The following is a 25,086-nucleotide window of genomic DNA, read 5'->3' as shown; positions in this document are numbered from 1 at the left end:
CTTTTAGGCTAGCATGCTCAACTTATTTTGGAGAAAATGTATAGCAAATTAGATTCCTTTGTATCTCACTAGCTAAAAAAATTCAGTAGAAGGTTGGGGACAAATAACTACATCGAGGTAGTTTTAGTTATTTAAACCTTTTTTTGTTATTAGTGATCCTAATTCTTGATGGGACTCATTGTTGGAAGCTATGAACTTTTGTAGAATACATGTTATATGAAGCTATAGCTTAGGGTGATCTTTTCCTATTTTTGTATTTTCTTTATAGCTATGGAAAATTTGAAACACTAATAGCCCATGATTCTAATATTGAATGTACTTGTGACATGCTTCAAACTTTTAAATATCCCGTGGCCATGCCAATATGGTAGAGACAATAAGAGCATGCTTCTTTTTGCTGTAGCAATTTGGTTATTGTGTAGCTTGATGTATGTTTGTGACAATGATATTAGCTACTCATACATGAGTCTTGATATTTTAAAATATTGCTTTTATTAAATCATGTCAAGAATAACATAGTATTTAAAAGAGAGTGATCATTCATGGAAAATAGCATGCTTAAGAAATGTAATTTTACTCTAAATTTCTTAATAGCATATCCTATATATTTTGTATCTTTCTTGTAGTTGTACTCTTTTGGATTAACAAAAGTCATCCTGATTTCATTCATGGCTTCATTATACATACTTTGGAACATTGTACTTGTCAAAGGTAATTTAGCAAGTTGTATTTTAAATATAACTAACAGTTGTAGGGTACAAATTTTATTTTGTATAAAGCTAACAATTGTAAGGTTTCTCTCATTGCTTTCTATTGATGTATCTCTAGTAGCATATCTAATAGCATCCTCCTCATCCATGGCTCACAAAGTAAGGAAGGTATCCAACTTACTAATCCAAGCCTGTGTTGTAATCTTACCATTGTCATCAAATATAGCCAAGGTGAGCTTGTTTGTGGCTTGCTTCAGGTCATGGTTATGATGTCTAGGCCTCCTATCTTTCTTGTTACTATAGTGCTCTCTCCTCTATGTGATAAACCTATCAAAAGTAAGTCTATCTCTAACCCCTAGGGTTAGTAACTCCTACTCATCATTCTCTACCATAAGATTAATAACAAAACCTTCCTCAAGCTCTTGTCTCACATAAGTAGGTCATGCAAGCCTATCTTTTGTCTGTGACATAGTCCTAGGCATCCTCTGTGAACCTACATCACTCTTATCCTCATCATGGTGTGGTGATGGTCTCCTATGTGTACTCAACTTCTATATAGCCATGGTCAACTACTATAATAGATCAGCTACCTTCTGCTAACCTGCTTGTAGACCTCTAAAAGTTTGTCTAGCCTTTGCATTTTCATCCCAAGTACCTCAAGGAAACTTTGCTTTATCACCCATGCTTGTATCCTAAATAGACAATCCAAAAGATGAACTAGATTGAACACCTATCAAACTTGTAATTGTCTCAATCGTCAAAATAAGTGGTGGTTGCCAAGTTCTTTTGATTTCCCTCTAATAATATGTCTTTTCTCTATCACTTTGGTGCATGAAAAAAATAGTTTTCAAAACCCACAAGGATGGTAGGAAACTACTTTGATACCACTGTAGTATCCCTTGGTAATTCAAACCTCAACTTGTTGAGTTACAAATACCTTTACAATGCCAAATGACCAATTTAAATGATGTAAATTGAATGTAGAACCTAATATAAAAATTGTACAATGAAGGAGATGAAATTGTAGTCATAATCTGTTAGAAATATTCAAGATATGACAAGTTACTGAGAGGGGAGGGGTGAATCAGTAACTTCTAAAATTTCAAACAATAAAACTGTATACTGATATATTCATCATTCATCCAAGTAACCTATTGTAAGCATGAAACAAAATCATTTGCAACACTTGAACACACAGATTTGGTGACCCAGAAACCTTCCAAATAGAAAGTAAAACTGGGGTGGGGATGAAACCCACAAACTTCGTTACTGCAGTATGAAGTTGGCCGGTTAAGGCTTACAATGACCACTTCTGGTGATCTGCCCTGTTAGGAGCACAAAGGATCGCTAGATCCACCTTGTTAGAGGATTTCCAAACATACAATTAAGTATGCACTCTGTTAGGAGATTTACAAAAGACTGTTAAGTCTACCCTGTTAAAGGATTTGCAAAAACCGATTCACCTGTTAGAATGAAACAGTGGATCTGATTACAACTGATTGCTGATAAGATCTGCTATGCTCTGATTCACCTTGATGTGATAGATAAAAATTTTCTACTTCAAAATTTGACCTGCTGAATATCTTCGCATGCATGTATTTCTTTTGTACTTTCACACTTTCACATTTCCACTCATTACTATTGCCATAACTGTTCATTTGAATGATACAATACATTGCATATATATACTATCCATTTAAATAATACATGCAAGGTCGGCTAAACAATACATACAAGGTCGGCTAAAACAACAAGTGCAAATCTCTATACAAAGTCGGCCCAAGGTAAAAACTCGGGTTCACTGAACTGACTCGGTGTCCTTCTGATACTCGGCATCCACTGCGTTACTCGACATCGTCATGCACTCAGTAGAAGTGAAGGCACGGTTCATACTAAACACTTCGAATAGTTCTAAACTCGGTAACCACTGGAGACTCGGTAGAAGAGATGTCACTCGGTGAATAATTTTATCTGAACTGTTGCTCGGTGATCAAAGGAAATACTTGATAGAACCTTGTGACTCGGTGATAGTTAATTTCCTTGATATCCGTCTGAGCTCGGTAAAAATTAATTTCCTTGATAACCTCAGGAGCTCGGTTATCGTGAAGTTCTCGGTTACATCTTAGTACATCTTTACTCGGTCAAAACTAATTCCTTTCTTTGTCTCTAACACTCGGTAAACACTGATTGCTTTGTTCACCTTGATCACTCGGTAAACACTGATTGCTTTGTTCACCTTGATCACTCGGTAAACACTGACTTCTTTGTTCACCTTGATTACTCGGTAAACACTGACTTCTTTGTTCACCTTGATTACTCGGTAAATACTGACTTCTTTGTTCACCTTGATTACTCGGTAAACACTGAGAACTAGGTAAAGCTTGGTTTTCGGTGTGAGCTCGGTAAGCATTCAGAATCCAATAAGTGTTGTAACTAATGACAAAAATGTATCATAATGCCAACAATCTCCCCCTTTGGCATTAGTGACAAAAACACTTATGAGACAAAATTTATCTGACATGCTGATGACTGATTCTGAATATACATAGCTCCGTTATATACAACTCCCCCATAGAATAGCTTTGTTATATACAACTCCCCCATAGAATGTACATACATTATTTACATGAGCTGTATATCTCTTCCTTTGTAAAAATTTTGAAAACACTTATTCACTCATAGTATACATATCCAACAATAATCTCCCCCTTTTTGACAATAATGCCAAAGAATAAAGAATATATATTCTTATATGGAAACACCAAAATGAGAGATGAACTCTGAATGTACCTGGAGAATAAGCTGGAGAGTCTTATCCCAATTCTCTTGCAAAATTTTGCAGGTAGAAAGAGCTATTTGAATTTCAGCCGAAAGTTCAATCACATGATCTGCAATGGAGAAGTTATTATCATGGATTAATGTCTTTGAATGTGCAATATGCTTCTGCATTGAATCCATAATGGGAAGGATCATGTTTTGGATATCTATCAATGTAGATCGGATCCTTGCCTCTTCCCTCAACAGCTCTGCCTGCTTCTCTGACAAAAATTTGATTCTGAGGTGATGAGATGAGCTTGAACTGGGGTCAAGCTTCAAGTTCTGTGCGCTTACCTTCAGATCTTCATCAATTTTATTTAGCTTTTCCCTTATTCCTTTAGTGTATTTGGTAACATCACAAAGTTTAGCAAAAAGAGATGTTACATTATTAAAAGAATTTTCCATATCTGCCAAAACTGAGGTTAATGCAACCTGATTTATTGCAATGTTCTGGGCAATGTGCCCTAATACCTTATTATCAAATTTCTTTTCTGCATGCTCAATTAGCTTTTCTTGTCCGGAGGCATCTTCATTGAATTTATTAACTGCCTCTTCTAGTTGAATCAAAATGTGTTGAGAAGTATCAACATCAACACCTATAGCCTCAGTAATTATGTTTCGGGCTTCCTCAATTATCTTGTATTCCTTATCCCTTTCTGATCTTAATTGCATCTGAGTAGCCTTTTTCTCAATAAGTTGACTAGCATACCTCATTTCTTCAATGGTAGCATTATCAAAGTCAATCTTTGGAATTACTATCTCTGTGTCCAAGTTAATATCTTCAGGAATTTCCTTTCCAGTGATCATAAGTCTTAATGGTTGCTTTAGTTTGACTTCTGGGATGACTGGTTTGACCTTTGGAATAGACACAACAGTAGAGATAGAAGGACTAGCAGTAAAAACTGGGATGTTTGAGGTTTGAGTGCCAATAGAAGTATGTACAGGGTCAAAAATTTGAGTGCTGGCCAAAAATGGTGATACACTCGGTAATATAGTATCTGAGCTCACTGTGCCTGAAGTAGATGTCAACAAAATTGTAGAACAAATTTGAGTTGTCAAAATTTGAGAACTTACAGCAATGCCAACTGATGATGATGGAGTCGAGGAGGCCAACTCGGTAGATGAAAAGGGGTGCATCTCGGTAGACGAAGAGGGATGCAGCTCGGTAGATGAAGTGGTAGTCACTTCCACTGATGATAACTGGAGCTGAGATATGGCAGGTGTAGATGGTAAAACTGGTGTAGATGAACCTGCTGAAGCTGACTCCAACCTTGATGATGTCATAGGTTTGTCTGGGGAGTGAGGAAGGGATGAAATAACTGCTGCTGCAATTTTTACCGTATCATCCTCCTTATCTTCCTCTTCAGCTTCTTCCTCTTTGTCTTCTTCCTCCTTTTCTTCCATCATTGCATGCAACTCTCCTGGTGTAACTGTGATGGATGGAGTGCTATCTGATTCATCACTGCTGCTGCTGCTGTCATCATCCTTTATTTCTACTGGGTCTTCATTGGGCTTATGTAGATGATAGATGTTTTTCCACATGTTTGTAGCATCATTTACAACATGCTCTATATCTTTGATCAAAACTAAACAAGTGTGGAATCTGATCATCATTTTACCTTCATAGGTTTTCAATTCAGATTTTACCTCTGCTCCAATGAGACTAGGCCGAAGATTCTTCAGGGATTGCTCATATATATCTTTTACCATCTTGGTAGCTAACTCCCATCTTGGCTGTACTCTTTCCAGTAGTTCTTTAGGGATATGAGGAGCAATCTGGTCCGGGGAGTATTTCCATTTTCCCATTTTGTTAAGTACCAGTTCCTCAATTTGCATTTTCTCTGCATCAGTCCTTGTCTGAAATCTCAATGCCTTGAAATTTGCAATGCCAGCTCCTTCTTCCAATGTTTTGAGCGTCTGCTCAAATGTAGGTGCAGGTTTGACCAATACAGGTTCCTGAATACCTTTTCTCGTTCTTCGAGTGAATACTGTAGTAGGCTGTTTCTTGGGCTTGGTAATGATTACCTTGCCTTTCTTCTTTGCCGGTTGCTCTTTCTCTGATTCTTTTTCTCCTTCTTTTTCTTCTTCACTTTCTTTATCTTCACCTTTTCCCTCGGTGACCATAAGAGAACTCATTTCTGTTTTTAGTTTGGCCATTTTCCTTTTACCTTTGCTGATGGCCTGTGGAATTTTGATTTCTAGTTCAATTCTGGCCTTTGCTTCATCATAAGTACCAAAAATTTGTTGCCTTAGGTCTACTGGCTCATTTACCAGTGCTTCAATGATATCCCTGGTTTCATCAATATTTACCTCATATGGAAGAGGTTTCACCCATGCAACTCGGGGTCTAACTGCCTGTATGTATACCTTGTCACAGTCAACCATAAAACAGACATCATCCTTATACTCTTCAACAAGTTTTGGAGGTATTCTGAATCTGTTGTTCATCCTTTCCTTGAAATCTTCAAAATAATTGTCCATTACTTTGTCAAAATTCATACCCATATCTGCTATGAATTCATTTATTTGATACAAAATTGGAGTATCTTTCCTCCATACAACTGTACCTTTGGATGGAAAGAATTTCTGTACATAGAAGAATAAACAAACTAGCAAAGAACCAAATTTACAAGGGTTTGTCTTTGCAGTCCTTATGCTTTCCATGTTTTTATTGAATTGTTTTAACAATACATCTGCTAGGTCAAACTCCATATATTTCTTTACAATTTTATATGCCAAATCTACAGCTTCGCAAGGTACACTATTCAGCCTACTGGAACTATATAGTTTGTATGCAATAACATAAATACCAAATTTTAGTTCTATATCTGAAACATTGTTGAGTTTTAAACCTCTGCCATCCCATTCGGCTTGGGTTTTCTTCTATAACTCATCTCGTCCTAGGGTTTTGGTGGTTTTGGCTTTGCTAAGCATTGGGAGACCCGTGTTTTTGTGAATCATCTTCTTGGTTATCAAAACTGGTTGTTCCAACCACAATTGACCATTATGTACTCGGCTCAAGATATACCTTACCCATTTCACTTGGAAACTTCTTGGAAGATGCGGGATATGGGTTAAGCCTTTGGTTTCCAAATGTTTGAACTCAGGTTTTAGGGTTCCATTCATGCATAACTCGGCTAGGGTGCTATCCATATCTAGTGTCCCTATTTCTTGCACAGTACACTTGAAATGAGTACGAATATCATTGATTAGAAGTACCTTTGGAGGAATCTGTGATTGAGCTCCATGCAGGTCGAGTGATTCAGCGATGGCAGGAACAAGCTTGAACGTCGGTGCCTTCCATTCCGTTCCCTTCACAAGCATTTCGGATCCTTTCTTCGCCTTACTGCTGCTGGTGCTTGCGGAAGCCATTGCTGCTCGGTGAGTAAGAAGATTTCGTAAGAATACTTCGCTGGAAAATTTCTTCAACTCACTTGAATTCGCTTGAAAGCCTTCTTTTGTAAATCTCCAATTTGCGGTGAAAAAATGAGGTTGAAATCTGCCCTTTTGATGAAAAATTCATCATTAATGTTCAGCACGGAGGTAGCTGCGATTGACAGGCTGTCATCCACTAGCTTGGCTTAAACTTCACAACTCGGTGACCAAAAGAAAATAGGTTAATCCGCCCTTAACTTGGTAAGAGAAGAACCAACCATGCTCGGTAAGTGCAACTCGGTGAAAGAAACCTTATTGCACCCGACTGAGCTCGGTAAGGTTATGTACCGACCATGATCCTGATGTATCTGAAATACTGATTTGATCATATTTTCATTCTAGGACTGCTTAGGATATTGCTTGTAGATACAGCCCTGGTCTTATCTTGATGAGTCTTAATTGGAAATGGGAGAGTCACTCACCTCTTGAGTGACCATTCCATCACTTGAGTTATCTGGCTCGGTAGACTTAGAAATCCATTGCTGCTTCATTTGCTTTCGAATATTGTCTACTTTGATTTTCTTCTCATCCTCAACTTTCTTTATGTTCATGCAGTTTTTAGATATATGACCAAGTTCTATACATGTATAACATCTTACAGTGGTATCCCTTTTTCTTAGGTGATGCCTTGCACAGTTTATGCCAATATGACCATATTCTCCACAATAATGACATCTGCACCAAGTGTTGTAGTCCCAACCAAATATTGCTTTGACAAGTTGTTCAGCTGGATTAAAAGATTTGAATTTGCATTGTGATGCCTTATGACCTTGCTTTTGGCATTTGTGACATTTACCTTCAAATTTCGGTTTCCTTTTGCATTCATTGGCTTTGTGTCCATGCTGATTGCAATTGTAGCATTTTCTATTAAATTTGCCTTTTCCATTGCTCCAACATCTGTTAGATGTATGACCTAACTTACCACAGTGGCTGCAAGTAGGTTTTTGATTCTTTTGAGTACCCTGTTTGGAGGATTCACCTTCTTCCTTGTATCCAAGGCCTGTTTTACCATTTTGTCTATGAAAGTTTTCTTCTTTTTGCAGATTCAATTGATCCATGTCTTTTTGAGATTTTACCATTCTCTCATTGACTTGTTTTTCAGAGATTAGATCACTTTGTAAGCTTGCATTGATTTGTCTTTCAGTAATTAAGTCATTTCTCAAAATCTCATTCTCAGATCTTAGATTCATAATTTCTTCATTTGCATTAGATAACTGAGTTACAAGATTTTCAAGCTGAGAGGATTGATTATTCCTTACCTCTAAGTCTTCAGCTGCCTTGTTCTTTTGCTCCAAGATTTCGCATAGCCTGATGGACTGGATTCCTTGTTCCCTTTTGAGCTTTCTTACTTCTTCCTGCAGAGATCCATTCTTTTCTAAGAGTTCTTTGATTGCTTTGTCAGCTTCATCTGAACTATTTGATGGTGAGAGATCTTCAATCTTTTCTTCAACATACTGATGCTCATTCATTTGCACTGCAAGTTCTTTTCTTCTTTTCAAGGATTGTAAAAGATGCTCTTTTGCTTCATTGAGTTGAGCCATGGCCATTTTCAGATCTAGCTTTTCATTCTCAATAGTTTTGTCAAGTTTGAATATCTCCATTGTCCTTGATCTTTGCTCAAGCTGTGAAGCTTTTATCTTGAGAACCTTATAGCTCTGATACCAATTGTTAGAAATATTCAAGATATGACAAGTTACTGAGAGGGGAGGGGTGAATCAGTAACTTCTAAAATTTCAAACAATAAAACTGTATACTGATATATTCATTATTCATCCAAGTAACCTATTGTAAGCATGAAACAAAATCATTTGCAACACTTGAACACATAGATTTGGTGACCCAGAAACTTTCCAAATAGAAAGTAAAACTGAGGTGGGGATGAAACCCACAAACTTCGTTACTGCAATATGAAGTTGGCCGGTTAAGGCTTACAATGACCACTTCTGGTGATCTTCCCTGTTAGGAGCACAAAGGATCGCTAGATCCACCTTGTTAGAGGATTTCCAAACATACAATTAAGTATGCACTCTGTTAGGAGATTTACAAAAGACTGTTAAGTCTACCCTGTTAAAGGATTTGCAAAAACTGATTCACCTGTTAGAATGAAATAGTGGATCTGATTACAACTGATTGCTGATAAGATCCACTATGCTCTGATTCACCTTGATGTGATAGATAAAACTTTTCTGCTTCAAAATTTGACCTGCTGAATATCTTCGCACGCATGTATTTCTTTTGTACTTTCACACTTTCACATTTCCACTCATTACTATTGCCATAACTATTCATTTGAATGATACAATACATTGCATATATATACTATCCATTTAAATAATACATGCAAGGTCGGCTAAACAATACATGCAAGGTTGGCTAAAACAACAAGTGCAAATCTCTATACAAAGTCGGCCCAAGGTAAAAACTTGGGTTCACTGAACTGACTTGGTGTCCTTCTGATACTCGGCGTCCACTGCGTTACTCGGCATCGTCATGCACTCGGTAGAAGTGAAGGCACGGTTCATACTAAACACTTCGAATAGTTCTGAACTCGGTAACCACTGGAGACTCGGTAGAAGAGATGTCACTCGGTGAATACTTTTATCTGAACTATTGCTCGGTGATCAAAGGAAATACTTGATAGAACCTTGTGACTCGGTGATAGTTAATTTCCTTGATATCCGTCTGAGCTCGGTAAAAATTAATTTCCTTGATAACCTCAAGAGCTCGGTTATCATGAAGTTCTCGGTTACATCTTAGTACATCTTTACTCGGTCAAAACTGATTCCTTTCTTTGTCTTGAACACTCGGTAAACACTGATTGCTTTGTTCACCTTGATCACTCGGTAAACACTGATTGCTTTGTTCACCTTGATCACTCGGTAAACACTGACTTCTTTGTTCACCTTGATTACTTGGTAAACACTGACTTCTTTGTTCACCTTGATTACTCGGTAAATACTGACTTCTTTGTTCACCTTGATTACTCGGTAAACACTGAGAACTAGGTAAAGCTTGGTTTCCGATGTGAGCTCGATAAGCATTCAGAATCCAATAAGTGTTGTAACTAATGACAAAAATGTATCATAATGCCAACATAATCAAGCCTAGTATTGTAGCATGAGTACTATTCATGACACTATAGCAGCCATCAATAAATGTATTCTCCAATTCAAGAACAAATGAAAGGACTAAAGAATCTCTTCCAATTTGCAACCCTTTGGAGAATATTTCATCATCTTAGTTATGCTAATCTATAGGAGATTTCATTCCCAAAGACCAAGTAGATAATATGCAGAAACCCTTAGCTCCACAAAACTCATCAAATGAAAATGACAATAATTAGATGATAAAAAAAGAACCTCTCATGTTAATTTATTCTTTCCTTGTTGGAGCTCTCTTACTTTTCTCCCCAATGTTGGATAAAAGATATTCTCATATTTGCACTTTATTATAATATTATAATATGAAATTATGTCCCATCATAAAGTGTCAATCCCCAATAAAACCCTCTAATCACCATTATTAACCTAATCTCAATTACTACGAGATGTCAACTAGAAGGAGACATTACAAATTTCAAAGTATTTAGGAACAATGTAATGTTTAATATTGATGAACCCTGTGTATGAAAAAGATCCCTCTAGAACTAACCAAAGAACCTAGTACCAATTAAAGAGAACAAATTTTCACAATCCATTATATTGTACTGGTATGTTTTTGGATTCGATTGTGTTAAGATTTTAACCATCAATGTTTCGAATCACACTACGTGATCCATCATCAGGATGAAGAGCAAGAGAAGCACAAAAAATATAGTATATCTTCTCTTGCTCTTCATCCTGATGATGGATCACGTAGTGTGATTCAAAACGTTGATGGTTAAAATCTTAACACAATCGAATCCAAAAGCATACTAGTACAACCTAGTACCATGTAACTCCACAGATTTATCACTTTTTATAGGGACTCAATAGTAAATGTAGATTTAAACTCCATGTTCTTAGCCTTAGATCTCAGTAGAGTATATTTTTATAGTAAATGTAGATTTAAACTCCATGTTCTTAGCCTTAGATCTCAATAGAGTATATTTTTTACACAATTCAATGTATTTTCATCTATCACATTCTTGAGTGGTCTCTTGTACTTTCTTTCTTATTGTTTTATTTTTTCAAGTTACATGGTAGCCATGAAGACCTCTGTTATAAGTTTATCCATGGAAATGTTTTAGCATCCTTGGGATTATTGATCTATATAAGGAGGTCCAGAACTTACAAATTAACTAAAATATAGTAAAGAAAAATAATGATTTTAATAATAAAAAATATAATTTGAAATAATCTATTCTAATAATATTAATTGCATGTATTGCTATTAATATGATTTTCAATATAAATATTGACAATGTCATATTAGTATAATATTGTATTGTGACACTAATATATTAAATTTATCTATATTTTTAAAAATGTCATAATATTCAAATTTCAATACTATATTAATTTTTAAAAATGTATAAAACAAATTCATTGCTTCTCTCCTACTTTCACTAATGTTAGATATATTTTGTAATCTAAATTGAAGAGAGGTATTATAACTTCTTTGAGAAAAGGAAATCTTTATAAATTAATTTAAATTAAGAAAATAAATACAACTAAAATTAATCAGTTAATTAAAGATATTTTGTGAAATTGTATCTAGAGCATGTTGATTAACATTCAATTTAATAACTCTGGCAAGATTTATAGTGCAAATATTCAAACATGTAAGGCTTTCTCATGTGTTATCAATTGTAATACATCACAGTGGTTATTATCATATTAAAAAAAAAAAAAAAGATATGGAATAAACCAATTTTTATTGAAAACAAATATTGGCACTTGTTTCTAGAATGAAAATCTAGATTGATGAGGCAACATTGAGGATTAAATATAAATCAATAATTAAAAAGAAATGAATTTTTCAAAATAAGTCATGGGTTTGTGTCTATAATAAGCAGTATGCAATGTTTGTAAAGATTAGATAAATATACTTATTGTTGTTTGTGACGATACACAGAACTAGTGTTTGTTGTGCTATACTTAATTAAAGGTGAAATATCTTGAGCAACACTCAAATTGTCAATTTCAATTTTTTTTAAAGATTGAAATGAAAGAAACATTTTAGCATTTTAAAACTATTTTTATTGAAATTCAAGTAAAGCTAAAGAGATGCAGCTATTTTTGAAAAGCTTCTAGGATTTTTCCCATTGTTGAGAAAATTGGCATGGACCCGATGAGCTAAGGATTCCTATCTATAGGCAACACAAGAAGGCTTAATGTTATGTAATATCCCAAAATGGGATATTAAAAAGGTGACAATAAAATCTTAAAACTAGTGCACAATGTTAGAGAAAAAAATTTTTTTTGCAACTAGGGCATAAATCTAGAAATGAACTTGTATTAGAAAGCTCTAAGTGCTCTTATGATTAGATAAGGAACAACATTGCCCAGAGTTTTTTAGAAAATTATATTTGATTTTCTCCTAGTTCTTCTAAGTCCAAAGCATTGAAGAACAGTCCAATGAAGTATTTATGAAGATACACAACCAAAAAGGTATGGAAAGCTAGGAAAGTTCATGTGGCCTTTGTGATTTGTGGGTAATATGTGTGGGATGCCTCCAAGTGATGCTCTGTCAGCCTTCTTTTTTTTTGTCCCACCATAGCTACCACTTTTTTCATTATGACTAATGGGGCCTCTCTAACTTAAATTGATATTTGTGTAGTGTTTTGCATTGATGTGTTTGTAGTTCATCTTTATGTTTGGATTTTGTTTCACATTAGTACAATCCTAGGCAGTACACTAGTTCCCATGTCTGTAGCAAGGTTTTGTATTAGCATGAGACATGCCTTATCTTCTCCTTTATGAAGTTACTATGAAGAAAAAATGAATTCCAAATGGAATTTTTCTATTGCTATTAGAATGAAACAAGCAATTCTCTGACAAATTGACAGCCATGGTTATTGTAGGCTAAAGAATCTTTGTTTCCCTTTTCCATTTTGTGGTTACTTTATGTATATAATTTTACATGTGGTGCAATCAAAATGTATCTTTATTTGGATATCAAGGTGAGATCTACAAAATAGATAATAAATTTTAATATGAGATATCTATTGGTTATTTTGTTCTTTTCCCAATTAGTTGATTAGTGATGTTGAATATTACTGAGGAAGCCAACAAATCCTCCATGGAGTGCATGGTACAATTTATTAGTTCTTAAGTTTCCTCACTTCAATAGATATTTGATGTATACTTCTTCCAGGTGAAATTAATATAAATATGTGATTTGACTGTTTTCAAATTCAAAACATGGGAAAACAGTCTTTTCAATGGGGTGAGAAGAAATTTTGAATACACTTGTTTAGGCACCTTATTAAAGACCTAGTTTCACTTTTCACTTCATGGTCATTATGAGCTTTTTTTTTTTGAATAAAAATGATGTGGGTAGACAGTAGTCCTTAGTTTTTGGTCTTTATAAACATTTTGTTTCTGAATAATGGTGTTTTTGGGAAAACCTCAATCTTCTTGTTCTTGGCCTTTAGAAGCAAAATATTTTGGGAAAAACCACAATCTTCAAGGTCTTGGTCATTATAACATTTTTTATATATAAATAATGATTTGGGAAAACATCAATGTTCAGTTCTTGATCAATTGTTGCTTTTTATAGAGCAAATTTTGATCTAGGTATTGAAATGGCTTCTTGTGAATTTTCTCCAAGGAGAGGGGATTTTTCTTCAAGAGGGCTTGTAATTATTGCCTCAGGGGTGAGGATTCTTCTCAAAGGAAAATACAAGTATCAAAATGTTCTACACCTACTTCTATACTTAGAAAAGAAAATGCTTGTAGAAATTCTGATGAAATCTAAGTTACCTTCCATATATTAAAACCTTAGTCATGGCTCCATTTTGGAAGCATATAAGAGAAGGAAATATAGTGTAAAAGGAAGTGGAGGTATATATTTGTGGCAAGAACACTAATATTTTTAATGTTGGGTAGGGGAGAAAATGGAAGGCAAGAGTAGATCCAAGTGGAGATATTTTCTGGTGGCAAAAACATTGAAAATTTAGTTTTGGGTAGGAGAGAAAATGGACATGGTAGACATTGTATCCAAAGAGAGGCCAAGTAGGCATGCAATGTAGCACCTAGAGGTTTTATAGAAATCAAAAAGACTAAAAATAATGAACCCTATAGCCTACAAATTCTTTAGAGGTAGCATAATAACATAAAACATTTTCCATACCTCTCAGTGCCCTCAAGAATCATGTGGTTGTATTCATCTAACCCATATGCTCTATGTAGGATGCATAGTATTTTTCCCAATGGAATTATTTGTAGCTTCTTTGTATGGTAAGTGGTCTCCTTTTCTAATTAGTCTCATGAACTGCAACAGCTAGAAGAGGCAGAAAAGCGTAAAACTACATGGCAGAGGAGAAGTCGTAGCCAACAAGTGGTGTTTTGATCATCCTAGAGTGACAGAGGGCCCAAGGTCTTTAGCATCTTAAAAAAGTCTGAAACAACACTAATCTCAAGGATTAGAAATAGATTCTTGAATCTTCTCTTACCTTGATTATTGTAAAAGCAGTCAACTACTCCTACTTCTGGTAAAAATTGTTCATCTTCACTTGTTCTCTGTAGATTAATGATTAATAAAACTAAAAAGATGCTCATATAATAGGAAGATAATGGCAGTAGGATTGGTTGTGATTAGTTGTACAAGAAACTATTAATAACATGTTAACATGAACCCTAGGCAATAGTTTCCTGCACGACAGGAACTAACTGTTGACCATTCACAAAGTTGGAAAAATGCACTTAAGGTGATTTGTAAAAGGTGGCAAAGTTGACATACTATAAATGACATATAATGCAAGGAAAATGTTAAAAGGTATCTGAATGGTCTCGAAATGTGTGGCATAGGAAACTATTTTAAAAGAAGGGAATGAATTGCATGGCATGACTATTGTAAGCATAGTAAGTAAAAATATTGGTTGTACATAGGCATTAAAGAAAAGCCTACATGTAACTTGCCAAGTGTTGATTTGATATGGACAACTTCAAAAGTGTTTATGTTTTGATTTTGGTTGTGGGTATTTTGAAAGATATTTTTAACCCTACGAATTCCATTGTGAAGGGTTTCACGTATTTTTTCTCTATAAGTTTGATTTTTGTGAAGTTTTGGCATACAGGTCATTATGAAATTCTTCCAAAAAGGTTTGTTGAGCACTGCAAATATTTATCTAAAAGCTTGAAAAGAATGTTTTCAATTTACTATTTTTTATCACTTCAATATAATCATTCTTCTTTTTTTTTTTTTTACCTGTGTATATATGATGGGTGAGACAGAATATTAAAGATTTCCTTTCAAATAGTGAAAGGGTTTTCCAAGGTCTTGTGATGTGGAAAAAGGTTTTCAAAAGTTAAAATCATCTCATGTATGCTTCCAGTCACAGGTATGTTGTTCAGTTTATTCAACTTTAAAAAGGTTTAAGGCATTTTAAAATGTTGAAGACTTGGAATATGTTAATAATGTTTGGAAAAATTTTGAAGATGTTGTTTTGGGCATTTCTTTTGAAACCCTAAATGAAAATGTTTTTAAATATTAGCTTAAAGTAAAAAGGAATTAAAATCATAGTCTGTCTTTCAAAAAGTTTAAAAGGAATAAGGGTTTGAAAGACAATTTTTTTGTTGTGAAAATTTATGGAAGTTTTTTTTTTTTTTTTTTTCAGTATTATTTCTTAAAAAGTGGTTTTGAATATGGTTGAATTTGGTTTCATATGTAAAGTTTACAATAATGATGTTGTTGTTTCAAACCTGAATCTTGTTAAATCATGGTTAAAATGTAAAGTTTAGAATAATGAGGTTTCTGTCTCAAACCCTAAAAATGGAAATTTTTGAAGATTTTTTTCAATTTGTTGAGAAGGCATTTCTTTGATGGTTTGAAATATGAAATCCTACTTGGATTTATATGGCTGACAGCTTTTGAACCTGGACAAATCTGAGGCTTATCAGTTGGTTTTAATAAACAACCTTTCAAAGGGGTTTTGAAAATAACTTAATTGGTTTAGTTATTTCTGTAACTATTTTATTTCAAAATTCATCTCTCTATATATAGAGATCATTGTAAAAATCAAATAGAGATGTGTGTGAAAAAGGCATTGAAAGAGACATATATACATTTTGTGAAAGATTTGAAAAAAGTTGTATTTAAAAGCTATATTATAAGCTTGTATACATGTATAGATGCAACATATACATTTGTATGTGTATATGAGATTGTAAGAATAGCAAGATATAGAAAGGTTTGAACACCTTGAGCAGTTGTCACTACTGATTGTAAAAGAATTGAAGCAATAAAGACTACAACTTCATAGAGTGGTTTTTCTCCCTATGAAGAATCCCATTTGATGAATTTTGAAGGTTTCCCACTTGGAAAAATCCATGTCTCTATACTTTATGAGTTGCTATTTTCTTTTTGTTCATGGTGAATGCTTTTAATTTTCAGCACTATTTTATATTCAGCTATGAATGGTTAAAGGATTGAAATCAATATTTTGAATTAAATTTATATAGTTCTGATTCACCCCCCTCTTAGATGTCTAACACTTCCAAAAAATGATATCAGAGCATAGGATTCCTTTTAGGAATTGTTCCAGGGATATTATTTGGAAGTTATGGCACAAGTTGAAGGAGCTTCACTTACTAGGGATCTGTTATTTGATGGAAATAATTATGTTTTCTAGAAAGTAATGATGGAGGCCTTTATACACTCTTTAGACGTAAGAATGTAGGATGTTGTTATTACAAGTATACTATCCCACCAACAGTCCCTACTGATGCAAATGATAAATGAACATTTGAGTTGGATAAGAAGGCAAGATATGCCCTTCTTTATTGTCTCACAAAAGACATTTTTGCAAAAGTTGTCTATTGCAACTTAGCAAATGACATTTGGGTCAAACTTGAAACAATCTATCAAGGAGATGAAAAAGTAAAAGAATCCAAACTACTAACTCTCAAAATATAGTTTGATAATATGAAAATGAATGAAGATGAAACCATTGCAACATACTTCTTAAGAATTGATGAAGTAGTAAATGCATGAAGGGTCTAGGTGAATAGATAGAAGAATGTGATATAGTTTCGAAAGTTATTAGGTCAGTATTACCTAAATTTTAAACTAAAATATCTACATTAGAAGAAAAGAAAAGCTTTTCAAAAATGAGCTTGCATCAATTACAAGGAACTCTAACTGCATATGAAATGAGGATTAGCAATCGAGCTAGTTCCTCATCAAAAGAAATAGCCTTTGAGGTTGAAAAACATGATGAGAGTGATTCAAACCTAATAGATGCTTCAGAAGCATTATTGGTCAAAAGAATGAGAAAAAAGTACAAATGAAAACCTAAATGTTTCAGCTATGGTCAGTTAGGACATTTTGTTGCAAAATGTCCAAATGTTGAACTAGAAGATTGTGATGAGAAAACTAAAAAAAAATCTAAAAAGAAACCTTGGAATAAAAAAAAAAGATTCAAGGTTTCAAAAAGAAAAGTCTTTTGTCTAAAGAAGATTCAAATGAAGATTCTAGTGATATTGATGAAGAAGGGGAAAGAATGTTCTTAGCTAAAATAGTGCATGACCCTAAACCTAAAACTAGTGAATCTGAATCTTCATATGATTTAGATAAAGAAATAGATCTTGAAGAGGAACTTCTAAAGTCTTTGTAGGAACTTAAAAGATCAAAGAAGTTAATTTCAAATCATGAAATTGAAAATCAAAAACTTCAAGAAGAAGTAAAAGAAGCAAATCTAATATAGAAAATCAAAAATTCTAATTGAAGAAAAGGATAAGAAATTGATTGCTTTGCAAATCTCATCCAAAGAGTCTTCAAATCAGTAAACCAAATTCTTCTTTAATGGTTATTGTTTCAACTATAATGTTTTTGGGAACAAGGTTATTTTCTATGAAAACATCACAAATCAAGAGAAGAAAAAATATTAGGTGTTTTAGATGTTTTCACTATGGCCATTATGCAAATCAATGCAAATTCAATTTGAGACCTAAATAGATCTAGAAGCAAGTGAAGACAATTGAAAATTCTTTAATTGTTGAAACATCCCTATTTGCTCAAAAATCTGGAACGTGGGTTTTGGATAGTGGCTGCTCACACCATATGACTAAGTGTAAAAGCAAATTCAAAATCCTGGAAGATTTTGATGCAGGGTTTGTATGATTTGGTGATAATTCAGGAGCCTATATAATAGGACGAGGCTCAATAATTTTAAATAAGGATACACCAATTCATGATGTATATTTTGTTGAAGGCTTAAAACATAACCTTCTGAGTGTTAGTCAGATTTGTGACAGTGGGTACTCTATTTCTTTTAATGCAAAAGGGTGCTATATCAAAAATGGAAGGGATAGTGTCATTGCAAGTGGGTTAAGAATAGGTGGAAATCCTTATAACCTAATTGATTCTACTATTCAAGAAACTTCATTGGTCAATACTTGTCTTATGAGTCAAGTAAAAGAGAATTGGTTGTGGCATAAGAGATTGGGACAGCTAAATTTTGATAATCTTGCTAGAATTAGTAAGAACAAAAAAGTCAGTGGACTACCACAAATAACCAAACCAGTAAATATTTGTGAAGAATGTGTTAAAGGCAAATAAATGAGAGTATCTTTTAAAATAAAAGAATACTCGTCAAATAGACCACTTGATCTAGTACATACTGATCTATATGGTCCAACTAAAGCTACTTTGTTAAACAGTGAAAAATACTTCATGTTGTTCATAAATGATTACTCAAGGATGGTTTGGGTAACATTTCTGAAACATAAATCAGAAGTTTTTGACCATTTCAATTTTTTTAGAAAAATGGTATAAAGAGAGACCGATTTAAAACTAAAATGTATAAGATCAGATAGGGGAGGAGAATTCACCTCTTAGGAATTCATTGAATATTGTGAAAAATGTGGCATAAAAAGACAATACTCTATTGCTAGGACACTACAACAAAATGGTGTTGTAGAAAGGAAAAATAGAACTATAAAAGAAATGGCAAGGACCATGCTGAGTGAAACAAAACTTCCTAATAAATTTTGGAAAGAAGTTGTTCATATAGCTATCTACATCCTAAACAGAGCACAAATCAGAGTTAGAACAACTTATACTCCATATGAATTATGGAATGGAAAAGCAACAAATGTCACGAATTTCAAGATTTTTGGATGTAATTTTTTTATCAGAAAGAATGATGATTCTCTAGAGAACTTCAACTCAAGATCTGATGAAGTGATTTTTCTTGGGTACTCAATGCATAGAAAAGCTTATAAATGCTATAAGAAAAGACTAAACAAAATTGTAGAAGCCATAAGTGTAATATTTGATGAAAATTATGTGTACAATAATGACAAAGAAGATCATGGAGATTCATCTTTCCATAAATCAGAAACTTTACATGATGAACATCCTAAAAATGATAAAATTGAACTTGCTGATGAAATTAAACCAGAAAATTGTTCAAGTCCCAAAATAAGAAGTGCTGGTTCAAGAATAAAAACTTATTCTAGAATACGAGCTAAGAGACATCCTAAGTATCAAGTTATTGGAGATGTAGAAAAGGGAATTTTAACTAGAAGAAAATCCAAAAAAGGTGAACAAGCAAATATTGCTAAACATTTTGCATTGATATCAGATTTTGAACCAAAGAATGTTGCTGAAGCTTTATCAGATTCCTGTTGGCAAAATGCTATGCAGGAAGAAATAAATCAAATAGAGAAAAATAAGAATTGGGAACTTGTTCTTAGACCCAGTGACAAAAATTTCACAGGTGGAAATTGGATATTCTGTAACAAACTGAACAAAGATGGAAAAGTGGTTAGGAATAAAGCCATATTTGTATGCAAAGTTTATGCTCAGCAAGAAGGAGTTAATTTTGGTGATACCTTTGCACCAATTGCAAGGATGAAATCAATTAGAATCTTTCTTGCATATGTCAGTTATAAAAAATTCATTGTTTACCAAATGGATGTCAAAACTACGTTCTTGAATGGGTATCTTGAAGAGGAAGTCTATATGGAATAGCCAGAAGGGTTTGAATCTCCTAACAAACTTATTTATGTTTACCGACTCAAAAAGGCTTTATATGGTCTAAAACAAGCTCCTAGAGCTTGGTATTCTAGGTTGGATAAAAATTTAACTACAAATGGATTTTCTCATGGAAAGGCAGCCAATACTTTTTATATCAAAATCATAAATGATGACATTTTGGAAATTGAAATCTATGTGGATGATATTATTTTTGGGTCTACTGATGATGAATTAGCATAACATTTTTCAAAAATTATGGAATCTAAGTTTGAAATGTCATTATTGGGTGTGCACACATTTTTCCTTGGTTTGCAATTCTTATAGCTTGAACATGGACTATTTCTTTTATAAACAAAATATGCAAAAGAAATGTTGCGAAAGTTCAATATGGCTGACTATAAACTAGTAAGTACTCCTATGGAAATAGGCTGCAAACTAACAAAGAATGATGACTCACCTTTAGTGAATCAAACTCCCAATAGATTCATGATTGGAAGTTTGCTATATCTAACTACATTTAGACCTGATATAATGCAAGCAATATGCATGGTGTCAAGATTTTAATCTAATCTAAAGCAATCTCATCTAAATGTAGTGTATAGAATATTGAAATACATCCAAGGCACATTTGATTATGGTGTATGGTAGCCTCATAACAATGATTTTACACTTTCTAGTTATACTGATGTAGATTGGGGTGGATCTAATGATAAACAGGGCACCAGTGGTGCAGCCTTCTTTCTTGGTGAGTGTTTAGTTGCTTGGTATAGTAAGAAACATGATTGTGTCACTTTATCTACTTGTGAATCTGAATATGTTTCTACTACAACATGTTGTACTCAGTTGATTTGGATGGATTATTAGTTATCTGATTTGGGCATTCAGGTTTCAAAACCTATTTCTATCATGTGTGATAAGATGAGTGCTATTCAATTGAGCAAAAATCTAGTAATGCATTCATGCACAAAACATGTGGCCATCAAACTTCACTTCTTGAGAGATAAAGTTTTTAGTAATGAATTCAAACTAGCTTATGTGCCTACTTGAGGACAGGTGGCAGCCATTTTTACTAAAGCTCTACCTAGAGAACTATTTGAACAGTTAAGAACTGAATTGGAAGTTTTCTCTCAATCAATGCTAGTATAAGAATTTTGCTAGTAAACATTCTATGTTAGGTTTCTACTCCTAATCATAGTATTTTTTTCATGAAAAGAAAATGGTCAAATTTTTTGATGCAAAAATTTTGGGGGAGATATCAGTTATTTAGTTGATTCAAAAATTTCATCAGCAATTCTTTTAGTTCATCAGTGACATTTCATTGATATCAGTTATTTAGTTATTCAAAAATTTCATCAGTGATTCTTTCAGTTCATCAATGACATTTCATTTTTTTGCTGATAATAGAATATTCAACACATATCTTTTATATTCAGCATATTCAATACATAATTTTTGTTTAGCATATTTTTTATGTCCTTTTCAAATGGATATTTTTTAGAGTTGGCATTTGCCATTTCAGTGAGATATTATTTGGCATATCATTCGGCATATTAGGGGCATATCATTCTGGTTTCAGTTGGCATACTTTTAAAAGATCAACATTTTGCATTGTATTCTATGTGGTTCAACATTTTTGTGATTTAGCACATTATGTTTTCATGATCCTAGCATGATTGTTCATTACCTTGTACATATGAGATGAAAATTGTTTTCAAATTTTTATATTTCCTCTTGTATATATGAGATAGTGAAAAATTTCCTCAAAAAATGGGTGAGTTTGTTGACCATTCACATAGTTGGCAAAATGAACTTAGGGTGATTTGTAAAGGGTGGCAAAGTTGACATATTATAAATGACATATAATGTGAGGAAAATGTTAAAAGGTATTTGAATGGTCTCAAAATGTCTAGAAAAAGAAATTATTTTAAAAGAAGGGAATGAATTATGTGGCACAACTATTGTAAGCACAGTAAGTAAAAAGACTGGCTATACTTAGGCATTAAAGAAAAGCTTACACGTAATTTGCCAAGTGCTGATTTGATATGTGGATTTCAAAAATGTTTATGTTTTGATTTTGGTTTTAGGTATTTTGAAAGAAATTTTTAACCCTACGGATTCCATTGTGAAGGCTTTCATGTATTTTTTCTCCTTGAGTTTGATATTTGCAAAGTTTTGGCATACAGGTCATTATGAAATTCTTCCAGAAAGGTTTGTTGAGAACTACAAATATTGATCTAAAAGCCTAAAAACAATGTTTCCAGTTTACTATTTTTTATCATTTCAATATACTCATTCTTCTTCTGGTTTTTTACTTGTGTATATATGATGGGTGAGATGGAATATTAAAGATTTCCTTTCAAATAGTGAAAGGGCTTTTCAAGGTTTTCTAATGCAAAAATGTTTTTCAAAAGTTAAAAGCATTTTAGGTCTACTTCTAGTCATAGGCATGTTGTTTAGTTTATTTAGCTTTAAAAAGGGTTAAGGCATTTTAAAATGTTGAAGACTCGAAATATGTTAATAAGGTTTGGAAAAAGTTTGAAGATGTTGTTTTGGCCATTTCTTTTGAAACCCTAAATGAAAATGTTTTTGAGTTTTAGTTGAAAGTAAAAATGAATTAAAATCATCGCCAGTCTTTGAAAAGGATTAAAAGGAATAAGGGTTTCAAAGACAATTTTTTGTGGTGAAAAATATATGGAAGTTATTTTTTCAATATTATTTCTTTAAAAAGGGGTTTCAAATATGGTTGAATCTAGTTTCAAATGTAAAGTTTAGAATAATGGGGTTGATATTTCAAACCTAAATCTGGTTAAATTTGGGTTCAAATGTAAAGTTTAGAATAATGGGGTTGCTTTTCAAACCCTAAATATGGTAATTTTTGAAAAAAAAAATCAATTTATTGAGAAGGCATTTCTTTGATGGTTTCAAATACGAAATCCTACTTGGATTTATATGGCTAATAGTTTTTGAACCTTGACAAATCCAAGGCTTATCAGTTGGTTTTAATAAACAGCTTTTCAAAGGGATTTTGAAAATGACCTAACTGGTTTAGTTAATTTTGTAACTGATTTATTTCAAAATTCATCTCTATCTATAGAGAGAGATCATTGTAAAAATCAAATAGAGATGTGTGTGAAAAAGGCATTGAAAGTGACACATTTATTTTGTGAAAGATTTGAAAAGAGTTGTATTTAAAAGCTATATTATAAGCTTGTATACATGTATAGATCCAACATATACATTTGTATGTGTATATGAGATTGTAAGAATAGCAAGAGATAGAAAGGGTTGAACACCTTGAGCAGTTCTCGCTACTGATTTTAAAGGAAATTGAGCAATAAAGATTACAGCTTCATGGAGTGGTTTTTCTCCCTATGACGAATCCCATTTGAGAAATTTTGAGGGTTTCCTACTCAACAAAATCCGTGTCTCTATACTTTGTGAGCTGGTATTTTCTTTCTGTTCATGGTGGATGCTTTTAATTTCCAGCTGTGTTTTATATTCAGCTATGAATGGTTGAAAGATTAAAATCAGTATTTTGAATTAAATTTATATAATTTCTGGACACTACCTAGTGATACAAATGATTGAGGCCGTAGACGCCCTATCCTCGAGCCAAGATTATCATTTATATCTTCAAAATAAATATAGTGGAAGGATAAGGTTCAAACTATAATATTGAAATCAAAACAACATGAGAAGGTCAATTCCAATATCGTAGGAATATTTTAGGGGTACAGATCTACGGTTAGCCAAAAAATAGCACCAACAAAGCTCCACAATAAATGAATTGGATATCATGGGCTTCTCCTTCCCTCCCTTTCCTTGACGTCATAATGCCCCGTAAAACCTATATATGCACTACAAACCACACTTTTATTTGGTCTATATGCACTATAAACCACACTTTCATTAGGTCTCAGGTCTTTGTTCAGATTGTACCTAAAGAATTAGTTTAAGAATTAAGAATCAAACTTTATTGCGTGATGTTTAAACAATCTGATAAAAGCTCGAAATGAAGAAGAAGTTATTGAAATCGTACCTATGGCTATCTATCTCGCTAACCATGGCATCTCTCTGCACCGCAGGTAAATCAAAACATGAGAATCAGCTTTTTAATTGTTAACGGTTTTGCTTGCTATATTTCTCTCTGATCTGTTTTATTTTGTGTGTGTGGGGGGATGAATTGAGAAACTCCAGCAGACATGACCATAACGGTGGAGAACAAATGCTCGTTCACAGTGTGGCCCGCGTTATCATCATATGATAGAATTAGATACCCGGAGCCCACGGGGTTTCAGCAGGTGTTAAATGCCGGCGAGTCATTCTCCACCCGTTTCGTTCAGGGATGGACCGGAATCATATGGGGAAGGTTTGGATGTTCTTTCAATTCAGCAGGGCGAGGGTCTTGTCTTTCCGCTGATTGCGAGGGACATCTACGTTGTGAAGAACTCGGGGTGAACCCAAAGCTTTCAACGCCCAATACACAGGTGGAGGTAGGCGATGGGTCAGCTGGAGTTTCTATCGACCGGGGTTTCAACCTGCCAATGTCAATCAAGAGCTGTGGACATCAGGAATGCACGCCATTTGTTGCTGACGTTTGCCCTAAAGATTAACAGGTGAATAAGAATAATCAGGTGGTCGGATGTCAAGGTAAATGTACTTCGTACTTGAGGTCATGTTCTCCGGAGGGATTTGACGAGGCTTTCAGAAAAGCCTGCCCAAATACTACTTTCCTAAACAATGATGTGGGTTGCAGCCTTGACACTGATTACACCGTTACCTTTTGTCCCTCCAAGTAACCCTAATTGGGCCTTTCTGGTTTCATTGCTCCTTTCATTTTTCCTCTGGTTGTGCAATATTACTAGAATAAATGATCCAACGACTTGTGTTTTTCTAAACAAAGGTGAAAATCAGAGCATGTTTGTTCTTCTAGTTTGGCAGATTCTATGTTTGTATTAATGGTCGAGTATAGAAACTTCTCCATGAGATCAAATATGAC

At 33.8% G+C, this 25,086-nt stretch overlaps 1 pseudogene; it reads left to right on the top strand.

Annotated features, from left to right (window-relative positions):
* Positions 1-24,099: 24,099 nt before the first annotated feature.
* Positions 24,100-24,886, top strand: LOC149566453 (pathogenesis-related thaumatin-like protein 3.5; annotated as a pseudogene).
* The last annotated feature ends 200 nt before the right edge of the window (positions 24,887-25,086 follow it).

The sequence above is a fragment of the Cupressus sempervirens genome, chromosome 3, assembly GCF_028749045.1.
Source record: "Cupressus sempervirens isolate cs-2001-9-10 chromosome 3, ASM2874904v1, whole genome shotgun sequence".
Taxonomy (NCBI): Eukaryota; Viridiplantae; Streptophyta; class Pinopsida; order Cupressales; family Cupressaceae; genus Cupressus; species Cupressus sempervirens.
This window is presented reverse-complemented; position numbering and strand designations above follow the sequence as displayed.